We start from the raw sequence: 24987 nt of genomic DNA, 5'->3' as shown, positions 1-24987 counted from the left end.
AATTATTTTCTCAAAGTATAAACGCAAAAGTGTGGAAATTCGGAACTCTTGACGTTGAGAGAAGAGAGGAATATATAGGGGACGGCTTCTAGGTCTTCAATCCGTCCACAACCCTAGCAAAGCTCACGGCAATCTCTTGCTTCCTCCACATAATTTTCTCCAATGATTTCGTGCCACATAAGCCCTATGAGGTGGTGCAACCAATCACAAAATTCCAATATAAATTCCCTAAATAATCTTGCCGAAATATAAAGAGATATTTTCTGATTTCCTTCACCAATTTCGGCAACAATATACTTAGAGAATAAAGGGGGACGAACCTAGACTCCTTTGAGAGCTTTTTGTGTTCAACACATATTCTCTTTCCTTTAAAAGCTCCCTAAGAAATCTCCACGAAATCTCTTTATTTTTTTCTGATTTTTCCTCACGGCAAAACCCTTGTTTTTCTCTTCATTATCTTTTGCCGAATTCCCTAGGGTTTGCACGGCATCCCCTTGTTTTCCTCTTGGCTTGGACGGCTAGGTCTTCTAGGGTTTTATCTCTTGATTTATTTCCATAAAAATAACCCTAGAAAATCTCCATAGAAAATCTTCTTTATTTTCTGATTTTTGGACGCCTCTTCCTTGTTTCTCTCATGCAATTTCACGGCAAACATATCTTAAGGGTTAGGGTTTGCGTCACAAACCCTAATGTCATGGGCTTTGATGGGCCTTTATCCAAATTGCCGAAAATCCAAAGAGTTCTTGGGCCTCGTTGCTTTATCTTCAAGCCTTCTCATTTTCCAACGCAAAACACAATATTTTTCCATTTCTTTTTCATGGTTGCGTTGGAAACTTGCTAGGGAAGCCTTCCTCCATTTTGTAGGATTTCCTGGTTGGACTAGGAAAGCTTGTTTCTTCATTTCTGCTCAAATGTGTGGGCCATTTTCTCTCATGTTCGTTCGTCTTGATGTTCGCAAGCTCCTCTTTCCATTCGTGCGTTCATTTCCACTTTCTAGCTCGGAGGTCCTGAAAATAGAAACTATACTTAAAATAGAAACTTTCTAAAAAATGAAAATAGAAACTTACTAAAAATGAAAAATAGAAACTTTCCAGAAATGAGAAATGAAAAATGAGAAATGAGAAATGAGAAATGAAAAATGAAGACAAAAATGGAAACTTTCTACAATAAGGAACTTTCCCAATCAAAGAATGGAAACTTTCCCAAACAGGGATTTTTCAAGGAAATGGCGCAGAAAAGTGTAGGGAAATGCAGTTAAAACGTCGCATTAAAATGCTCCTATCAAATTCCCCCACACTTAGCTTTTGCTAGTCCCTTAGCAAAATCAAACTAAGACACACACTAAGACTCAACGAAAATTTAAAGACTTGACAAAAACAATGACTCTATTGCCCTTCAACTATTTGTCTCAGCAATCTCTTACTTTCATAACACCAAGATTAGCACTTAACCAAAATTCAATGTTAGGCATTCGAGAGTTAATTAAAACACATAACTTACATATACACAAGTAGGACTTGGTTGAAACAATGGTGATGGTTTCTGTTAAGCATGTTTCAAACAAGTATGATTCAACTCCTCACAAGTTATATCCACTCTTTCTTCTCTCAGATCATGGCAATGCTTAAAAGCTTATACACTCAAGTATATGTGAAAGATAGCAAGTATATCACATAATTCAAGAAACGAAAGCACATGTATAATTTTCTTTAAAGATCTCATGAAGGACACCAACTACTTGCACAGATGGACCCAAGCCATAAGTTCAACTCTTGTAACTCATCTCCACATCAAGGGCTGTCCCATCTTAAGGATCAAGAAGGTCTTTTCAAGGGTTGTAATGGGGCTAGGGCTTAAGGTTTAAGGAAATGAAAGGTAAGGATTTATCAAAGTGTCCTAAAAACCTAGCAGAGCATATGTAGATGTAGAGACCTCAAGAAATCCACCAAGGTATTGCAAAAACGTCACTTCCCCTAGAGGTAACATAAAAGGGGCCTAGTGTCTTCATGTTGGGCCCAATCTTCATTGTAAACTTCCCCTGAACTATAGTGAATGGACAAAGGTCAAATTTTTCTTTAATAGGCCTTCATTTCCAAGTAAACTCCAAAATCACTAAGTATGGGGGACTAAAATCCATAAATATTTCTTTCTTTTCTTTTCTAGCCGTACATTTTTTCTTTTCTTTTCATTTTTCACGGCTTTCACATATTTTTTTCTTTATGGACAAGTCTACCCCCACACTTGAACTTTAACCTCTTCTCAATTTCCATCCTTAGCACCAAACCCATGTAGTATGTCTCAAAAGATAGCTCCACTAAGTTCTTAGAACAAAGGGTAGGGTTGTTACTATACTAAGCTTCATGGTTAAGGATTTTAGGGTGATGAACGAAAAGGCTTAATGTAGGCTCAAAGGGGCTTATCTAGGGGGGTCCCACGACGGGCACAAATGGGGACACAGGTTTATTTGGCAATGGTGGTAATTCCTAAGATGCCTCTATCCCTTCCAGAATCAGGGCCATGTATTGACAAACGTCTCAACAAGCACAAGAGTGAATTCTAGCATTCTCTAGTCCATCAAACTTAATCTATGGCAAGCAATCAATCAAATGAAGAATAATGAGATCATCAAAATATCGCCAAGAAAATAAGAATATATTTTTCATTTCACTCCAAGAAAAAGGGACATGGCTCAATTATCTCACATGGGCTTATATGAATCAAAACTCATCCTAACATGCTCATATTCTGTACCAAAGTTTTCGAATCCATATCCACTACAAGGCACACATTTTTCATATATCTCAATTAACCAAAGAATACCATGTTTAAAAATCATCTCAATCTTGTGATCCTCTTTTAGTCATGATTTTAGAGATATAGAATCATCCTAGACAGTTGAAAGGGCATCCTAAGACTCAAAACAAAAACAAAAGCAACGAAAATTTTTTAAATTTTTGACATTTTTCAATTTTTTGTATTTTTCAATATATGACTCAAGATAAAAGTGTAAATCCCTTCCCCCACACTTAAATATTGCATTGTCCTCAATGTAATCAATAAAAAGCATGCAATAAAACACTTAAGCATATAGGGATGAAATTTACGAAAATGACTACCAAAATAAAGAAAAATTGGAGAAGTAAAAGGGAGAGATAAAACAAATCTGCGTTGATGACTCCTCCACAGCTACTTCAGAATTGGGTTGCCTCCCAAGCAGCGCTTAATGTTTATAGTCTTTCAGCCTAGACTTGTACCTCCTTTTAATCCTCAGGGTTTGGAACATTTTGGAGGGGTACATCCTCCACTTCATGTTCCACAAATGCCTCATAGTAAGGCTTCAAGCGATGGCCATTCACTTTGAACTCGTTGCTTGTATGTTCACTCTTTATCTGCACAGCTCCATGAGGAAACACATGAGTGATAACAAAAGGTCCAATCCAACGAGAACGAAGCTTACCTGGGAAGAGTTTGAGACGAGAATGGAAGAGAAGAACTTTTTGACCCACAACAAAAGTCTTTCTTCGAATCATTTTGTCATGGAATGCCTTAGTCTTATCCTTGTAAATTTTAGCACTTTCAAAGGCATCATTCCTTATCTCCTCTAACTCTTGCAATTGCAACTTCCTATGAAGCCCAGCTGCATCCATATCCATGTTGAACTGCTTCACAGCCCACCAAGCTTTGTGCTCCAACTCCACAGGTAAATGGCATGGTTTGCCATAGACAATTCGATATGGTGACATACCTATGGGAGTTTTGTATGCAGTTCTGTAGGCCCACAAAGCATCCTCTAGACGCAAGGACCAGTCCTTCCTGTTGGGGTTCACAGTCTTCTCCAATATCCCCTTAATCTGACGATTAGAGACCTCAGCCTGCCCACTAGTTTGTGGGTGATAAGGTGTAGAAACCTTATGTGTGACATCATATCTCTTCAAGAGAGCCTCAATCGTCCGATTGCAAAAATGGGATCCTCCATCACTAATGAGAACTCTAGGCATTCCAAACCTGCTAAAGATGTTAGACTTGATAAAATCTGCAACAACCTTAGAGTCATTAGTTCTAGTGGCCTTTGCTTCCACCCATTTGGAAACATAGTCCACTGCAAGTAAGATATAGAGAAACCCAAAAGATGAAGGGAAAGGTCCCATGAAATCTATACCCCAGACATCAAATATTTCAACAGTTATTATATTGGACAATGGCATTTGATCTCTAGGACCTAGATTTCCTGTTCTTTGGCACTTATCACAAGTTAAACAATAGGCATGTGCATCCCTAAATAATGTTGGCCAATAGAACCCAGACTCTAGCACCTTAAACGCAGTCTTCTTAGACCCAAAGTGTCCCCCACATGCTTTAGAGTGGCAAAAAGAAAGTATAGCATTATGTTCATGTTCAGGCACACATCTCCTAATCAATTGATCAGAGCAATACTTCCACAAATAAGGTTCATCCCAAACATATTGCTTAACAGTTTTCTTAAGCCTATCCCTATGAGCACGTGACATGGTATCAGGAATCTTTCTAGACACAATATAATTCACAATGTCTGCATACCATGGTTCACTTACCTGGATTCCAAAGAGTTGTTCATCTGGAAACGTCTCCACCAGAGGGAGACGGTCTTCTGCGTGCACCAAACGACTCAAGTGGTCAGCTACCACGTTCTCACTACCCTTCTTGTCCTTGATTTCCACGTCGAATTCTTGCAAGAGTAGGATCCATCTAATAAGCCTTGGTTTCGCCTCCTTCTTGGTCATCAAGTATTTCAAAGCTGCATGGTCAGTAAAGATGGTAACTTTGGTACCAAGTAAGTAAGAGCGAAACTTCTCAAGGGCAAAGACAACTGCAAGGAGCTCTTTCTCTGTGGTGGAGTAATTCATTTGTGCATCATTGAGAGTCCTTGAGGCGTAGTAGATGGCATAGGGCAGCTTTTCCTTCCTTTGTCCCAAAACGGCTCCAACTGCGTAGTCAGAGGCATCACACATTAATTCAAAGGGCAAGGACTAGTCTGGAGGTAACATGATGGGGGCAGATGTCAACAACTCCTTAAGCTTGTCAAAAGCTTCTTGACACTCCTTGTCAAAGTGGAAGGGCACATCCTTCTGGAGTAGTTGACATAAGGGTCTCGAAATCTGAGAGAAGTCCTTGATGAACCTCCTGTAAAAACCTGCATGACCAAGGAAAGAACGAATCTCTCTCACAGAAGTGGGAGAGGGTAAGTGACGCACAATATCAACCTTGGCTTTATCAACCTCTATACCCCTAGCAGAGACAATATGTCCTAGAACTATTCCTTGTTTAACCATAAAATGGCATTTTTCCCAGTTTAAGACAAGGTTAGTTTCCATGCAACGTTTCAGAATTATCTCCAGATTATTAAGACAATCATCAAAATTCTTTCCAAAAACTGAAAAGTCATCCATGAATACCTCTATGATTTTCTCAATATAATCTGAAAAGATACTTACCATACACCTCTGAAAGGTACCTGGAGCGTTGCAAAGTCCGAAGGCATACGTCTATAGGCAAACGTTCCAAAGGGGCAAGTGAAGGTTGTCTTCTCTTGATCTTCATTTGCAATTGCAATCTGGTTGTAACCAGAGTATCCATCCAGGAAGCAGTAGTAGTCATGTCCAGCTAGGCGCTCAAGCATCTGGTCAATGAATGGCAGAGGAAAGTGGTCTTTCCTTGTGGTTGCGTTGAGCCTCCTATAGTCAATGCATACTCTGTGGCCTGTTACTGTCCTTTGGGGCACCAGTTCGTTATCAGCATTCTTTACCACAGTGATCCCAGACTTCTTGGGCACGACCTGAACTGGAGAGACCCACTTGGAGTCAGAAATAGGGTAGATTACCCCACAATCAAGGAGTTTGATAACCTCCTTCTTCACTACTTCCATCATTGGAGGGTTGAGACGACGTTGAGCCTCTCTAGTGGGTTTAGACCCCTCCTCTAGAAGTATCCTGTGGACGCAAGTTGTAGGGCTGATTCCCTTGATATCCGCCAATGTCCATCCTATGGCGGTCTTGTGTTGCTTCAACATTTCCACCAACTTCTCTTCTTGTGGAGTTGTTAGTGCAGAGGACACAATCACTGGCAAGGTTTCCTTGTCCCCTAAGTAGACATACTTCAAATGGTCTGGAAGAGGTTTTAGCTCAAGTTCTGGGGCCTGGACCACTGAAGGTAAAGTCTTGTTAGTGGATAACTGAATGGACAATGGAGAAACAGACTTACCTATAAAGGGTGATGCCTCAAGGAAGGAGACGTTTCAATGATTTTATCCTCACAAGTGTCTTTCAACTTGTCCTCTGAGATGGTGACGCCTTCCTTTGTATAGCCTACCCCACTCTCAAGGGTAGTGACTAGGGTATCCTCATGCATAACATCAAACATTTTCTGCGCAAGTTCATCCAAAATGTCAGCAGAAAAACAATCATTAACCTCTAGGGGATACCTCATGGCTTCAAAGATGTTAAAGCCAATAATGTCACCATCGAACTCCATTGTAAGAGAGCCTTCATACACATCAATCTTCGTCCTAGCTGTCCTTAAGAAAGGACGTCCCAAAAGCAATGGAGTGGAACTTACAGGGGAGTCCTCCATTTCCAATACATAAAAATCAGCTGGGAAGATAAGATGGTTAACCTGTACAAGCACATCCTCCAACAAACCTCTAGGGTATGCATTGGATCTGTCAGCTAACTGAATGATAACATTGTCAGATTTAAGTTCCCCTAGACCTAGGGTTTCATAAACAGAGTAGGGCATAACATTAACAGATGCACCTAGGTCTAGCATGGCATTCTTAAATCTAGAGTACCAATAGTACAAGGAATGGTAAAGCTTCCAGGATCCTTACACTTTGGAGGGATCTTCCTCTGAATTAGGGCAGAGACATTCTCACTTACCTTTACCACCTCCTTTTCACGGTTTACTCTCCTAGTAGTGCAAAGCTCTTTGAGGAACTTGGCATACTTAGGGACTTGCTTGATGGCCTCTAGGAGGGGTAGGTTTACTTGCACCTTCTTGAAAGTTTCCAAGATAGCTTGGTCACTTTCATCCTTCTTAGATTGGGCAAACCTGCGTGGGAAGGGCATGCAAGAAGAAGAAGGGTTAGCAATAACCGAATTCGATAGTTAGAATTATTACCTTTGATTTCCGGTTTTGCCTTTAAAGATGAGGATGCCTTGGTCTCTTCCTTTGACGTTGCAGGGTCCTTCTCAACACCCAACTTGGTGGGCTCTTGGTCTTCCTCAATTCTATGCTCATTTGGACCTTCTTGGGTTGCTTGGGTGGATCCACAAATGGTCTCCCACTCCTCGTAGTCACAACTGATGCATTCTCCACATTACCCTTAGGGTTAGGTATTGTGCCACTAGGAAGCTTCCCAGTCTCATGAATCTTGCTCATGAAGTCCACAACTTGGCCCATCTGTTTCTTAAGATCTGCAATATCCTTAGTGTGGGTCTGTTGTCCTTGAATCAAAGCTTGAGTAGAGTTTGTCAAGGCCTGGGTGGAACTAGTCAAGGCTTCCAACGTTTTGTCATAGTGAGACATTGAAGGTCCTGAGTTCTGTTGAGGGGGGCACGTAGGGCCTTTGAAAAGATGATCCTTGGAATGAAGGCCCTTGAGGACGTTGGAAGTTCCCACCAAGAGGATTCTGAACGTTATCATTGTTGGTCCACTTGAAGTTGGGATGGTCCCTCCATCCTGGGTTGTACGTATTGGAGTAAGGATCATGTCTAGGACGTTGAGGTCCTCCTTGGTATCCTCCTTGATATCCTCCAATAGCATTTGCAGATTCCCATCCTCCATTCTCATTAAGTTGAGGGCACTGATCTGTAACATGCCCTTGCATAGAGCATACCCCACAAGCTATTGTTGCACTTGGTCCCTTGGAACTTACCACTTGATTCATGAGTAGAGTAAGCTTATTCAGTTGGTCCTCAATTGCAGTATTCTTGCTCATCTCATGCACCCTACGAGTAGAGTGTCCTACTCCCTCATATTGTTGGGAGTTCAAGGCACGATTAGCTATCAGCTCCTTCCCAACTGTAGGGGACTTATCCACAAAAGCTCCTCCAGCTGCAGCATCCAACATTTGCCTTTCCAAGGGTAAGAGTCCTTCATAGAAACATGTGAGTAGGGTCTCATCCTTCATCTGATGTTGAGGACATTGTGCAAGTAAGGAATTGAACCTCTCATAGTAAGCAGCATAGGACTCATCATGGGCTTGCTCTATTCCACTGAGCTTCTTTCTAAGTGTGATGACCTTAGAAGCTGGGAAGTATTTCTCCAAGAAGGCCTTTCTCATTGTCTCCCATGAAGTGATACGTCCTGCAGGGAGTTCATATAGCCAATCCTTGGCTCTATCAGCTAGAGAGAATGGAAATGCTCTCATCTTAAGAAGGTTCTCATCTGCCCCTTGTGGTTGCATGTTTGCACAAACAGATTGAAATTCTCGAACATGCTTGTTAGCGTCCTCCATATTAAGTCCATGGAAGATAGGGAGCTTGTGCAACAAACCACTCTTTAGCTCAAACTCTGCTTGTCTTCCAGCTGCAGGGGAGGGTATACTATGCCTGTAGGGGGTCCTCCTTCAACAGTTGCAGTGGAAAGTTCCCTAATAGATGCCATTCTCTCTTCTTCGACTTCTTCAGGTGGTGGTGAAGGTGGTGGTGTAGAGTTGGACGAAATCACAGGTGAAGGTGAACGTGAAGGAGGAGATGGACTTGGTGTAGGTGATGTAGACTCCTCAGAACAGTAGGTCCTCTTCCCTTGTTCGTTAAAGATGTACCCTCTGTGTGTCGAAGGGGAAGGGCTTGTCTGCTCAAGAAGTGAAGGACCCTTCAAGCGAGCGAGCCTTGCTTCAATTTCCTTTAGTGTAGAGGATCTAAAAGGCTCGGTCATTCATAGGAATCCTGAACATCATCAAAATTCAAAGAAGTTAGCAAAGTATAAAGTGAGTTAATTACAAATTAGTGATTTATACATCAACCTTACTATTCACGAGTCACTATTCACGACTTTACTATTTATGATTTATACAAGTATAAAGAGAAGTACAAATTACAAACTATCCACAATCTTTTCACAAATAGACCACGTAAGAAGTTTATACAAGTATAAAATGTACAAAACAACACAATTTACAAGTGGAGGTTATGTTCAAGTATCTTATTATCTTTACAAAATAAAGTTAATATCTCAATTGATTACAAGTTGTAAGTCGAGCCCAATAGAAACCACTACTATTGGTGAGCTACGATCTAGGGATAGTCGCCTAGACATAAGTCACTTTCCTTTGTTTCAGAAGGCTAGATGGCCAGATTAAGAGGTAAGTGAGAGGGAGGACTCATTTTGGTGACACTACGGAGGCTACTCCCTCATTGAGGTTTAGGCCCCTATTGGCTACTCCCACATTGTGGTTTACGCACGGTCTATAGTATCTCTGAGATCCAATTGAACCCATCACCCAGGGTCTCAACCTAAGACACCACCTATATGCCCCTTACTCAGCTTGAAAAGAACTCATGTGTTAGACAGTCCTCCAAATGTTAATAAAAGCCGCCCTCAACTTCATAAGACCTTAGAAAGGCACTAATGAAGGGTTAAGGCCAATATTAACAAAAGGGCCCTTATCTACTCATACGATTTTACACACTTATAATAAATCAAGAATGTAACAATATTTATAATTAATTCTTTACATTTCCTTTGTTTAACAAGATTAGACACCACTTACACAAAACTTTCACACAAACAAAGAAAACGTCACTATTCACATCTAATTATCTATCTATTATTTTTTTTTTTTTTTTTTTTTTTTTTTTTTTTTTTTTTACGAAATTAAGTAAAATTACTTCTATTCTTTCCTTTTCTTTACAATTATTTTCAACACTTAGGTACGGGAACAGGGAGTCTCGATGTGCAATGGGGCTGAAACAGCTACCCTTTTCAAGACTATGTTTAATCCAATATACCTTAGGTGCATCACAACATTTCTTTTGTTATAAATACCATTGATTTCGAATTAAATTCCAAGCGGTAAATCAAGTGGACGTGCGGCCCAAGTATAATCGTCAAGACACAAAGTCCCTCCTACATCCTTTGGGCAACCTTACTGAAATGGCCAGGTAGGGAGGGCGACCACGAGAGGTAGAATCCATTTTGGCATGAGCTACTCCCACATTGTGGTTTAGGCTCATTTGCACGCACTTCTGGATTCAAGAACCTGTCATGAGCGTTGTCCCCTTCCTAGACACCATCCCACATAGGCTATACTTACTTGGATGAAAAAGATTCTAAGTGTGAAGACAGTTCAATGAATGTTAATAAAGACCGCCCTCAACCTTAAGGGACCTGGACTAGGTACCAATAAGGGTTTAGGCCAATATTAATAAACACGACTTCACCTATTCCTTCTTTAATTTACAACTTACAATAAAAATTTGTATTCAACAATATAAATAACAACCTAAATAATTAGTTAACTAAATTTCGACAATTACAAAATAATTAACAAGTAAATGTTTTTTTTTTTTTTTTTTTTTTTTTTTTTTTTTTTTTTTTTTTTCGAACACACATATAAACAAAACAAATATTCACAATATGACAAATGATTTTTCAATCCCCGGCAACGGCGCCAAAAATTGGTGTAGCTTTTGGGAGCGACCAATTTAACCCTGAAATGTCATTAGTAGTACGTAATAAATAGGGATCGTTCTATTCCGGGGATTGAGGGTACACCTGTCATTGTCAAACAATTAAACAATTAAAATTAAAACAAAGTATAATATTTACAAAATATAGACATATTTACGAAAAGGGGGAGTTTTTGGTTTTTGGTTTTAATTTCCGAAAATAAAATCTAAGTTACCTAAATAATTAAAATGCAAAAACATAAAAATACAAATGGAATGCAAGAACAAAGATCAAAGTCGAAACTCATGATTAAAATTAATTCAAGTTCATCATTGTTCATCATAGTCATGCAAGAGGAGTTGATCATGTGAAACATTCGAAAGCAAATGAATTCCCATATTTTACTTTTCAATGCTAATTAACCTAAGCGAAAGCACCTAGATTAATCCTATCAAACATGCAATCAAACCCTAGAAAGCTAGTCAATCATGTCATGTTTAACGCATTAATCACCTAGAAAGGCTATCAACTCAAATGTGCAACTTAGTATGAAAAAGTCCACCTAATTGCAATCTTCTTTGATTAAATTCGGTTTTTGTACAAACCTTTACTACTTATCGATTCAAGAACACAAAACCAAAAAGTTGATTCATGTTCTCAAATTCGTAGCAACAATCACATAAGAACCCTAAATGTTTCGAACCATTCAAGATAATCATACAAAAGATTTCTATCATGCAAATTTAATCAAACACTCACACAAAAGCAACCATAAATCGCAATATATGAATCTGAAAATTAACAATTCATCATAAAATTTCAGAAAACAATACTTGTTCATACATATGTGTCAACTAAGGCAAAACCAACGAAAATACAAAGCAAAGGTACAAGGAGAATCGGATTACACCGTGATGAAGATGAGATGAATGAAGTGATGATGTGGTCTCTTGAATTTCGAAAGCAATCTTCAAGGTGGAGGGTGGATGGTGTGCACGGCTTGTCTTCTTCTTCCTTGGCCTTGCTTGCACTTCGTGGTTGCCCTAGAGGATGGAGAAGAACACGGCTAGGCTAGAGAGATTTCTGAATTATTTTCTCAAAGTATAAACGCAAAAGTATGGAATTTTTCGGACCCCTTGACGTTGAGAGAAGAGATGAATATATAGGAGCACGGCTTCCTTTGTTCTCCAAGCCGTCTAACCCTAATGAAACTCACGGCACAATGATATAACTCCACATAATTTCCTCCAATGCTTGCTTGCCACATAAGCCCTATGAGGTGGTGCAACCAATCACAAAATTCCAATATAAATTCCCTAAATAATCTTGCCGAAATATAAAGAGATATTTTCTGATTTCCTTCACCAATTTCGGCAACAATATATTTAGAGAATAAAGGGGGACGAACCTAGACTCCTTTGAGAGCTTTTTGTGTTCAACACATATTCTTTTCCTTTAAAAGCTCCCTAAGAAATCTCCACGAAATATCTCTTGAATTTCTGATTTTCCACACGGCAAAACCCTAGTTTCTCTCTTCATTATCCCTTGGCCGAATTCTCTAGGGTTTCTCTTTATTTTGCACGGCCTCCCCTTGTTTTCCTCTTGGCTTGGACGGCTAGGAGTCTCTAGGGTTTTATCTCTTGATTTATTTCCATAAAAATAACCCTAGAAAATCTCCTTTTAATTTCTGATTTTCTTGGACGCCACCTCCTTGTTTATCTCTTGAAAATTCACGGCAACAACAACTTAAAGGGTTAGGGTTTGCGTCACAAACCCTAATGTCACGGGCTTTGATGGGCCTTTATCCAATTTGCCGAAAATCCAAAGAGTTCTTGGGCCTCGTTGCTTCATCTTCAAGCCTTCTCATTTTCCAACGCAAAACACATTATTTTTCCATTTCTTTTTCATGGTTGCGTTGGAAACTTCATTGGTGGGCCTTTCCTCCTTTTCGCAGGGTTTCCTGGTTGGACCAGGAAAGCTTGTTTCTTCATTTCTGCTCAAATGTGTGGGCCATTTTCTCTCATGTTCGTTCGTCTTGATGTTCGCAAGCTCCTCTTTCCATTCGTGCGTTCATTTCCACTTTTTAGCTCGGAGGTCCTGAAAATAGAAACTAATATGAAAAATAGAAACTTTCTAAAAATGAAAATAGAAACTTACTAAAAATGAAAAATAGAAACTTTCCAGAAATGAGAAATGAAAAATGAGAAATGAGAAATGAGAAATGAGAAATGAAGACAAAAATGGAAACTTTCTACAATAAGGAACTTTCCCAATCAAAGAATGGAAACTTTCTTAAACAGGGATTTTTCAAGGAAATGGCGCAGAAAAATGTAGGAAATGAAGTTAAAACGTCGCATTAAAATGCTCCTATCAAAAGACTTTAAACATTAAGCGCTGCATGGGAGGCAACCCATTTCATCCGTAGCTGTGGAGGAGCCATCAACGCAGATTTGTTTTCCTTGAACTCCTCCCTTTCTCTTTATTTTCGTAAAATTTTGCTTTGTTTTTAGGGTTTCTTACGTTAACTCTTATGCCATGCTTGTTTGATGTTTTGTATGCTTTATACTTGTTTATACATTGAGGACAATGCATGATTTAAGTGTGGGGGAAGGGTATAACGTTTCACTTTGTTTTTAGGAGCTAGTTTTGTGGTTATAAAAAGAAAACAAAATAAAAAATCGGAAAAATCAGAAAATAAAAAATTTGCGTTAACTTTGTTTTAGGTTTTGTGTTATATATTTCGGTTTTTATACTTATGTGTTTTGTTTGTTTGTTTAGTGTTAGAGTCAAAATGATTTTTGGGTAAACATCTTCTTCATCGTAGGCGCATCCAATGGGATGTGATGTCTAAGGTTCAGTTTGGATATGAGAAGTGCTGACAAAGGGTCTCGTCCCCTGTCAACCAAGTGAGCTGAGCTCCGCCAAAATCGTTCCTCTCTTCACCTGGTCATGTTCCAAAGGAGTTACCGAAAGGAGAAGGGAAATATCCCTAAGTCCAAAACGTTTTGTCATGTTTGTTGCGTCACTTTATGTGTTGTTTTAGTTTGTTTTGTGATCGAGTCTTAGGATGCGCTTTTAACTGTCTAGGATGAGCTTATATCTCTGAAATTAAGGCAAAAAGAGGATCACAAGATTGAGATAATATTTGATGATATTCTTTGGTTAACTATGATTTATGAAAAGCATATGAATGTGTAGTAGATATGGTGCATGCGTAACTTTGGTACAGAATATGAACATGTGGAAGATAAGTTATGATTCATAATAAACCCTTGTGAGAATTTGAGCCATGTGCCCTTTCTTTGTTGAGTGATTAATGAAAAAAATGAATTATACTCTTATTTTCTTGGCGATGATTTTGTTGATCTCATTATTCTTTCATCTTGATTGATTACTTGCCATAGATTAAGTTTGATGGACTAGAGAATGCTAGAATTCACTGTTATGCTTGTTGAGACGTTTATGATCAATATATGGCCCTGATTCTGGAAAGGATAAAGGTACTTACTTAGGATTTTCATCACCATAGCCAAATATAGCCTGTGTCCCTATTTGTGCCCGTCGTGGGACTCCCCTAGTTTAACCATTTTGAGCCTACATTGAGCCTTTTATTTCATCACCCTCAAAATTCCTTAACCCTTAACCCTAGTATAGTTATATCCTTACCCTCTGTTCTAAAGACTTAGTGGAGCATATTTCTGAGACTGTGCTTGGAGTTTTGGCGTCAAGGAAGAATTTTGAAGACATGAAGAAGTTCAAGTGTGGGGGTAGACTTGTCCATATGTAATCTTTGTATGTAATTGCCGAAAAGAAAAAAAAAAAGAGAATGAAATCGTAAAAAAAAAAAAAAAGAAAGGAAATATTACGGCAATTAAGAGAAAAATGTGAAGTATTGTTTATGTTTATGGATTTTAGTCCCCTATACTTAGTGGATTTGGAGTTTGCTTTGAAGTGAAGGCCTATTGTTGAAGAATTTGGTCTTTGTCCAATTCACTTGTTCGAAAAAGGTTAGAATGAAGTTTGGGCCCAACATGATGACACTTGGCCCTTTTATAAGCCCTTGGAGGATACATGACGTTTTGATATACATGGTGGATTTCGAGGAAAATAGTCTCTCTACATCTACAAGTGCTCTGCTAGGTTTTTAGGATACTTTGTGATTTCCCTATCCCTTCGTTTCTTTAAACCTTAAGCCTTGGCCCCATTACAACCTTGAATTGTAAGACCTCTTTGATCCTTAAGATGGGACAGCCTTTGATCTGTGGAGATGAGTCATGACTGTTGAACTTATGGCTTGGGTTCATCTGTGCAAGTAGTTGATATCTTTCATGAGATCTTTAAAAGAAAAATATATGTGCTTTCGTTTCTTATACATATGTGATCTACTTGCTATTCTTTCACATATACTTGAGTGATAAGCTTTTAAGCATGAGCCTTGAATCTGAGAGAAGAAAGAGTGATATATCCATGTGAGGTTTGAATCATGACTTGTTTGAAATATGTTGAGCTACACCCATCACCATTGTTTACCCCCAAGTCTTACATGCTTATATGTGGATTATATTTTGTAATTAGCTCTTGAATATCTTGATGATGTGATGCTTGGTTAAGTGCTAATCTTGATGACTTGAAAGTATGAGATTTCTGAGACAATATGTTAAAGGGCTTAGAGGTCATTGTGTGTGTCAACGTCTTGGTCTTTGTTTTTGGTTTTGATTTTCGTTTAAGTCTTTTTGTGTTATATGTTTGTTTGTTTTGAGTCTTGAGTCTTTGATTTTCGTTTGTCATACTTAGTTTATTTTCGTTAGTCTTTGTTTTGTTTCTTAGTCTTTTTGGATTGTTATGTTGATTTTGCTAAGGGACTAGCAAAAGCTAAGTGTGGGGGAATTTGATAGGAGCATAAAATGCGATGTTTATAATGTTTATACCCTATATTTTGCTAAGTTATTTCCTTTATCTCGATCAATTTAACTTAGTTAGTGTTTTTCAGGTGAAAATGGAGTCTCAAGGTCCAAAAATGACTAAGGAATGCACAAGTGGCGCAGAAATGGGAAGAAATGAAGAAATGGAAGTTCTCCCAGTTTGACTAGGAAAAGGAATCCTAGTTGGAGTAGGAATCAGAAGCTGACTTGGATTCAAACTCTTAAGTCGCGGAAATTAGAAGTTCTACTTGAACAGGGAAACCAAATTCTACTCAGATAAGGAATCCTAGTATGATAAGGAGTCCCTGTTGGATAAGGATTACTCAAGAAGATTCCGGAAGAGTGTAGAAGCATCTCGGAAAAGGAAGCAGTATTCAACTAGGAAACCTACTTGCATATGGAGTTCTACTCATACTAGGAGAGCTATGGAACGATCATGAAGCATCTAGAAGACTCAAGAAGGTCATATGCCGTGCACATGGAAGAGGAAGTCTCAAAGAATTCGAATTACAAAGCAATATGGAATTTGGATTTCTTGTTGAGTAAGGATTGGAATTTCGTGAGATTCTTGAAGGTTCTAGGGAGTTCTTGACGTTTCTACTTCAGAATAGGCGTGGAAGGCATGTGAGAGGCATGTGATGCAAGGGAAAACCGAATTGGACTCAACTTGTGCATTAAAAGTCAAATCCATTACAGATTCGGAAATCTGTCTGTGCAGATCAGTCAACTTCAACGGAGTGTCAAAAATCGCTCAGAGCTCAGAAAATTATGATCTTTATATGGTTGGAAAGCTACAGATGTCTAGTTTCCAGAGCTTTTTACAGCTCATCAATAGCTATTTTCTAGAGAAAGTTATGGCCGTTTTAGTGGACTGAGGTCAATCCTGCCGGAAATCTGTTTCGTGAGAAAGAAGTCCTAAATCAACACGAACTAAGAGAAACCAAGTAGAAACGAATTGGGAGTGCCTTGAGACGTTCTACTATATATACCTTGTGTATTAGACGTTTCAGGGTTCACACTTTTCTCCACAATTTCGTATTCTCACTTGTTTGCTCTCTAGTTTCAGGTTTTCACAATCTTCAAGGAGCAAAGCCGTGCCATCACCCTCCACCACCGTGATCTTCACTTGTTGCTGTGCTAAGGAGCTGCTTTGGACCTTGGGACGTGATAAAGGGTTGTTCATATGCTCTACCATACATATAACTCACGGTTTTGTGTAATTGCTAGATGGATTTTCTGCTTTGGAATTTCTATGTGTAAACCGAATCTTTTGAGTATGCAAAACTATTTTCGAATGCAATTTTGATATTCTATTCAATGATTGATGTGTTTATGTGTCCTTTGTCTTGATTGATTGCCGAATGCATGGATTGATAATCTGATTTTTGTGCTTCATTACATGGAACGTTCTTGTGGTTCGAAACATGGGAAGACTTGCATGTAACTTGCTAGTAATTAGGTTTGATGCTTGGTGAAACCTAATTCGAATGAGTAGTAAAGGCTTGCTTTGAGTCGAAAATCAGATTATGCATGTGATGATAAGTTTTGACACGCTTGGATTTGCATGTCTATTGATTCTTTCTTGAACTTAATGATTTGAAAACAGGATTTTTCAACACAGTTGCTTAGAGTGTGTGATATCGAACTTTTCAAAATAAAATTGATTTGGTGCTTGCTATTTCGATTTGACTTAAGAAAGAAAGTTAAAAGGGGACAATGGTTGCTTTGATCTTTGTGTTCTTGGTTGATAGCTTTCCATGGTAATTAAAAGAAAGATTAAGGGATGCATGAAACATTGATTCTTGAATGGTTCTTGATAAGTTGTTCTTCGAAAATTCTTCTTTTCCCACCTTTGTATAGAAACGATTTTTGTTCTTTTATTTATTTTCTGAAAATTTATACTTTGATCTTTAAAACCCCCCTATGTTTTATGTTTTGTGTTCTTGTATATTTGTAAATATATAAAATTAATTTTAGGATTTTTAGATAGCATGTAAACGTAAATAACTTGTTAATAATCTGAAAATATAATTTAATTCCGTGAATAGTGTTTTCGTGAATAGTAATATGTGTTTGTGTTATACATGGATTTGTGTAGTTAGAGTTTAACTAGAATTTGTAGTTTGTATTTATGTTGTATATGGATTTCTAATTTAATTCTAACTTAACTTGTAAATATTCTTATATTTTCGTAAACTTGTATATTCTTTTCTTTAATTTGTTTCTCACATGTTAGCACCCTCAATCCCCGGTTTAGAACGATCCCTGCTTACTCTATACTAACGCTCGACATTTTCAGGGTTTAAATTGGCGAATGCTTTTGCACGTATCAATTTTTGAAACGTTCATCATTTTCAATTTTTGAAACGTTCATCATTTTCAATTTTTGCACGTATCAATTTTTGAAACGTTCATCATTGTTCATCATAGTCATGCAAGAGGAGTTGATCATGTGAAACGTTCAAAAGCAAACAATTTCCCATGTTTTACTTTCAGTGCTAATTTACCTAAGTGAAAGCACCTAGATTAATTCTATCAAACATGCAATCAAGCCCTAGAAAGCTAGTCAATCATGTCATGTTTAACGCAATAAACACCTAGAAAGGCTATCAACTCAAATGTGCAACTTAGTATGAAAAAGTCCACCTAATTGCAATCTTCTTTGATTAAATTCGGTTTTTGTACAAAACCTTTACTACTTATCGATTCAAGAACACAAAACCAAAAAGTTGATTCATGTTCTCAAATTCGTAGCAACATTCACATAAAAACCCTAAATGTTTCGAACCATTCAAGATAATCATACAAAAGATTTCTATCATGCAAATTTAATCAAACACTCACACAAAAGCAACCATAAATCGCAATATATGAATCTGAAAATTAACAATTCATCATAAAATTTCAGAAAACAATACTTGTTCATACATATGTGTCAACTAAGGCAAAACCAACGAAAATACAAAGCAAAGGTACAAGGAGAATCGGATTACACCGTGATGAAGATGAGATGAATGAAGTGATGATGTGGTCTCTTGAATTTCGAAAGCAATCTTCAAGGTGGAGGGTGGATGGTGTGCACGGCTTGTCTTCTTCTTCCTTGGCCTTGCTTGCACTTCGTGGTTGCCCTAGAGGATGGAGAAGAACACGGCTAGGCTAGAGAGATTTCTGAATTATTTTCTCAAAGTATAAACGCAAAAGTATGGAATTTTCGGAACCCTTGACGTTGAGAAAGTGTAGGAATATATAGGGGACGGCCCCTAGGTGTCCAAGCCGTCCAAAACCCTAGAGATGTTCACGGCATGTGCTTGCTTCCTCCACATAATTTCCTCCAATGAATTCTTGCCACATAAGCCCTATGAGGTGGTGCAACCAATCACAAAATTCCAATATTAATTCCCTAAATAATTCTTGCCGAAATAAAGAGATAATTTCTGATTTTATGCTTCCAAATTCGGCCAAAACTCTTTAGGGAATGTAGGAATGTATCTAGACTTCTTTTGATCTTTCCTTGGTCTCCACCTTTTTCTCTTTCCTTAAAAATCTCTAGGGAATATCTTTGCCGTCCAAAACCCTAGGGTTTTGGCGTCCTCCCTTGTTTATCTCTTCCTTTTTCACGGCAAAACTTCTAGGGATTATCTCCAAGTATTTTCTTTCCATAAAAATAGCCCTAGAGAATCTCCCTAGAAAATCTCCACACATAATTCTGATTTTCACGCCACTTTCCTTGTTTTTCTCTTGCTTTGAACGGCAACACTCCCCTAGGGTTTATTCATGCGTCATAAACCCTAAATATATGGGCTTTGATGGGCCTTTATCCAATTTGCCGAAAATCCAAAGAGTTCTTGGGCCTCGTTGCTTCATCTTCAAGCCTTCTCATTTTCCAACGCAAAACACAATATTTTTCCATTTCTTTTTCATGGTTGCGTTGGAAACTTGCTAGGGAAGCCTTCCTCCATTTTGTAGGATTTCCTGGTTGGACTAGGAAAGCTTGTTTCTTCATTTCTGCTCAAATGTGTGGGCCATTTTCTCTCATGTTCGTTCGTCTTGATGTTCGCAAGCTCCTCTTTCCATTCATGCGTTCATTTCCACTTTCTAGCTCGGAGGTCCTGAAAATAGAAACTATACTTAAAATAGAAACTTTCTAAAAAATGAAAATAGAAACTTACTAAAAATGAAAAATAGAAACTTTCCAGAAATGAGAAATGAAAAATGAGAAATGAGAAATGAGAAATGAAAAATGAAGACAAAAATGGAAACTTTCTACAATAAGGAACTTTCCCAATCAAAGAATGGAAACTATCCCAAACAGGGATTTTTCAAGGACATGGCGCAGAAAAGTGTAGGGAAATGCAGTTAAAACGTCGCATTAAAATGCTCCTATCACCGAAACAAAAATTGTAAGTAGAGTCATAGTTACACTTTGAAGCTTTCCTCAGTGGCTTAGCAACACGGTGATGAACTCGTCTCTGCGATGGTGGTGGAGCGTCCTTGACTCAGCGCCTTAGAGCTTTGTAGATTGATGGATAGATGGTGGTCACGGTCTTGTAGGATATGGAGGTTTGAGGAGTGAATTGGGTAGTCTGGGAATGATCTTGGCTGGGAAGTGATCTTGGCTGGGAAGTGATGCCAATTCAGTTCTGGACGTTGCCTATTTATAGGGGAGCATTGGTTGGCTTTCCCAACTGAAACGTCTTCTTTATGGCCTTAACTCCTCTCATAATGGGGCAATTCCTTTAATTTCCAAGCTGAAACGTCTTTCTCTTATTTATTTTTCCAGCTGAAACATCTTTTTCTTTTATTCCTCAACTGAAAACGTCTTTTCTCCTTTATTCCCCAACTGAAAACGTCTTTCTCTTATTTATTTTCCAGCTGAAACGTCTTTCTCTTTTATTCCTCAACTGAAAACATCTTTTCTCCTTTATTTCCCTTCTTCATTGCTTGGTCAAATATCTTAATGCTTTATTTTATGACTCCATCATTGATGTTTCCAAGAGTTCCACCAGGCAAGGTTTCCTACAACAAGCAGGAAAATATCAGAATTTTCTAGAGAAAATAAAATGTAAAGACCGCAAAAATAGTCGACAGTGAGGAATCCTGATCCAGCTAGGATTTTTCATGAATTTTACTTTTTCCGCTGATTTCACGCCAAACACTCTACAAGACTCTTAAAATGACTCGATGACTCAAAACACGAAACTTAAGGGAGAAACAAGGCTAAAATGGAGCATATACTCATTAATATTATCACACTTTTTTGCTCCTATCACAACCTAAGTAATTAGTTAACTAAATTTCGACAATTACAAATAATTAACAAGTAAAATTTTTTTTTCTTTTTTTTCGGTCACAATATAAACAAAACACATATTCACAAAATGGCAAATGATTTTTCAATCCCCGGCAACGGCGCCAAAAATTGATGTCGCTTTTGTTGAGCGACCAATTTAACCCTGAAATGTCATTAGTAGTATAAAGTAAATAGGGATCGTTCTATTCCGGGGATTGAGGGTACACCTGTCATTGTCAAACAATTAAACAATTAAAATTAAAACAAAGTATAATATTTACAAAAATAAAACAAAATATATACATATTTACGAAAAAGGGGGGATTTTTGATTTTTGGTTTTCTAGTTTTGAAAATAAAAGCTAACAAAATAATTAAAAACGCAAAAACATAAAAATATAAATGGGATGCAAGAACAAAGATCAAATTCGAAACTCATGATTAAAATTGATTCAAGTTCATCATTGTTCATCATAGTCATGCAAGAGGAGTTGATCATGTGAAACGTTCGAAAGCAAACAATTTCCCATATTTTACTTTCAACGCTAATTAACCTAAGCGAAAGCACCTAGATTAATCCTATCAAACATGCATTCAAGCCCTAGAAAGCTAGTCAATCATACATGTTTAACGCAATAAGCACCTAGAAAGGCTATCAACTCAAATGTGCAACTTAGTATGAAAAAGTCCACCTAATTGCAATCTTCTTCGATTAAATTCGGTTTTTGTACAAAACCTTTACTACTTATCGATTCAAGAACACAAAACCAAAAAGTTGATTCATGTTCTCAAATTCGTAGCAACAATCACATAAAAACCCTAAATGTTTCGAACCATTCAAGATAATCATACAAAAGATTTCTATCATGCAAATTTAATCAAACACTCACACAAAAGCAACCATAAATCGCAATATATGAATCTGAAAATTAACAATTCATCATAAAATTTCAGAAAACAATACTTGTTCATACATATGTGTCAACTAAGGCAAAACCAACGAAAATACAAAGCAAAGGTACAAGGAGAATCGGATTACACCGTGATGAAGATGAGATGAATGAAGTGATGATGTGGTCTCTTGAATTTCGAAAGCAATCTTCAAGGTGGAGGGTGGATGGTGTGCACGGCTTGTCTTCTTCTTCCTTGGCCTTGCTTGAACTTCGTGGTTGCCCTAGAGGATGGAGAAGAACACGGCTAAGCTAGAGAGAGTTTTCTGATTTTTTTCTCAAAGTATAAACGTAAAGAATGGAACTTGGGAACTCTTTGACGTTGAAAGAAGAGATGAATATATAGGGGACGGCTTCCTTTGTTCTCCAAGCCTTGTAACCCTAGTAATCTCACGGCACAATGATATAACTCCACATAATTTCCTCCAATGCTTGCGTGCCACATAAGCCCTATGAGGTGGTGCAACCAATCACAAAATTCCATTTAATTCCCTAAATAATTCTTGCCGAAATTCCCTTGATAATATTCTGATTTTTCTCTTTTATTTCGGCCAAAACTCTTTAGGGAATATAGGAATGTATCTAGACTTCTTTTGAGCTTTTCTTGGTCTCCACACATATTTTCTTTCCTTAAAACTCTCTAGATAATATCTTTGCCGAATTCTCTAGGGTTTATCTTTACTTTGCACGGCTCATTCCTTCTTTTCCTCTTGGCTTGGACGGCTAGGAGTCTTCTAGGGTTTATCTTTTGATTTATTTCCATAAAAATAGCCCTAGAAAATCTCCATAGAAAATCTTCTTTATTTTCTGATTTTTGGACGCCTCTTCCTTGTTTCTCTCATGCAATTTCACGGCAAACATATCTTTAGGGCTAGGGTTTGCGTCACAAACCCTAGTGTCATGGGCTTTGATGGGCCATTATCCAATTTGCCGAAAATCCAAAGAGTTCTTGGGCCTCGTTGCTTCATCTTCAAGCCTTCTCATTTTCCAACGCAAAACACATTATTTTTCCATTTCTTTTTCATGGTTGCGTTGGAAACTTGCTAGGGAAGCCTCCCTCCATTTCGTAGGATTTCCTGGTTGGACTAGGAAAGCTTATTTCTTCATTTCTGCTCAAATGTGTGGGCCATTTTCTCTCATGTTCGTTCGTCTTGATGTTCGCAAGCTCCTCTTTCCATTCGTGCGTTCATTTCCACTTTCTAGCTCGGAGGTCCTGAAAATAGAAACTAGTAAGAAAAATAGAAACTTTCCTAAAATGAAAAGTGGCAACTTTCCTAAACTGAAAATGGGAAACTTTCTAAAAATGAAAAATAGAAACTACTGAAAATGGAAACTTACTAAAAATGATAAATAGAAACTACAAAAATGGAAACTTTCTACAAATAGGAACTTTCCCAATCAAAGAATGGAAACTTTCCTAAACAGAGTTTTATTAAGGAAATAACGCAGAAAATGTAGGGAAATGCAGTTAAAACGTCGCATTAAAATGCTCCTATCAGTTTCCTAAAACAAAATAGGAAATATTTCCTAAAATGAAAGAGGAAAGTTTCTAAAATGACTTGTCCATAATTTATGCTCATTTCTACTCTTTTTTACCTATTTTCACCATTTTCGACCTTGAAGTAACTAAAAACATAAACTTTATTATAATTATTAATTTTAAGAGAATAACTTAGCCAAATGAGGGAAAATACATATTAAAAATGTCACACTTTGTGCTCCTATCAACGGTCTTGTAGGTGATGGAAGTTTAAGGAGTGAATTGGGCAGTCTTGGAATCGTTTTTGGCCAGGAAGTGATCTTGGCTGGGAAGTGATGCCAATTCAGTTCTGGACGTTGCCTATTTATAGGGGAGCATTGGTTGGCTTTCCCAACTGAAACGTCTTCTTTATGGCCTTAACTCCTCTCATAATGGGGCAATTCCTTTAATTTCCAAGCTGAAACGTCTTTCTCTTATTTATTTTTCCAGCTGAAACATCTTTTTCTTTTATTCCTCAACTGAAAACGTCTTTTCTCCTTTATTCCCCAACTGAAAACGTCTTTCTCTTATTTATTTTCCAGCTGAAACGTCTTTCTCTTTTATTCCTCAACTGAAAACATCTTTTCTCCTTTATTTCCCTTCTTCATTGCTTGGTCAAATATCTTAATGCTTTATTTTATGACTCCATCATTGCTGTTTCCAAGAGTTCAACCAGGCAACGTTTCCTACAACAAGCAAGAGAATATCAGAATTTTCTAGAGAATATAAAGGGAAATTAAAATGTAAAGACCGCAAAAATAGTTGACAGTTAGGAATTGATACGCTCAAAGCAAGCATATAATTTAACCCTTTTAAACATCATTAGTAGTATAAGCAAATAGGGATCGTTCTATTCCGAGGATTGAGGGTACACCTGTCAATGTAGGACAATATAAACAATTAAAATAAAACAAAGTATAATATTTACACAATATAAACACAATTTACGATTTAGGGGGGTTTTAGGTTTTGATTTTCGAAAATTAAAAGAAAGAATAAAACTAAGTATAAACAAAAAACACAAATACAAGAATGATATGTAAGAAACAAAGATTAAAACCGATTTCATGATTAAATTCGAATACAAACCTACATTGTTCTTCCAAGTCATGTGAAAGGAGTTGATCATGTGAAACATTCTAAAGCAAACGATTTCCCATATTTTACTTTTCAATGCTAATTAATCTAAATGAAAGCACATAGATTAATCCTATCAAAAATGTAATCAAACCCTAGAAAGCTAGTCAATCATACATGTTCAACGCAAGAAGTTCAAAGAAAGGCTATCAACTCAAGTGCACAACTTAGTATGAATAAGTTCACCTAATTGCAATCCTCTTCAATTGAATTCGATTTTTGTCCAAAACCTTTACTACTTTGATTCAAGTTTACACAAAACGAAAAGTCGATTTCATGTTCTTAAACCTAGCATCAATTATATCAAAACCCTAAGTGTTTCGAACCACATAAGATTAAAATAGAAAAGTTATCTATAAAGCAAATTCAATCGAACAATCACACATAAGCAACTTTGGAATCACAACATAGAGATCGAAAATCCTTAATCAATCATAAAATTTCAGATTATAAACCTTGTTCAAACATCAATGATAACTAGAACAACATCCAACGAAATCAAACAAAGTAGAATCAAAAGTGA

The sequence above is a fragment of the Rosa chinensis genome, unplaced genomic scaffold, assembly GCF_002994745.2.
Source record: "Rosa chinensis cultivar Old Blush unplaced genomic scaffold, RchiOBHm-V2 RchiOBHmChr0c04, whole genome shotgun sequence".
NCBI lineage: Eukaryota > Viridiplantae > Streptophyta > Magnoliopsida > Rosales > Rosaceae > Rosa > Rosa chinensis.
This window is presented reverse-complemented; position numbering follows the sequence as displayed.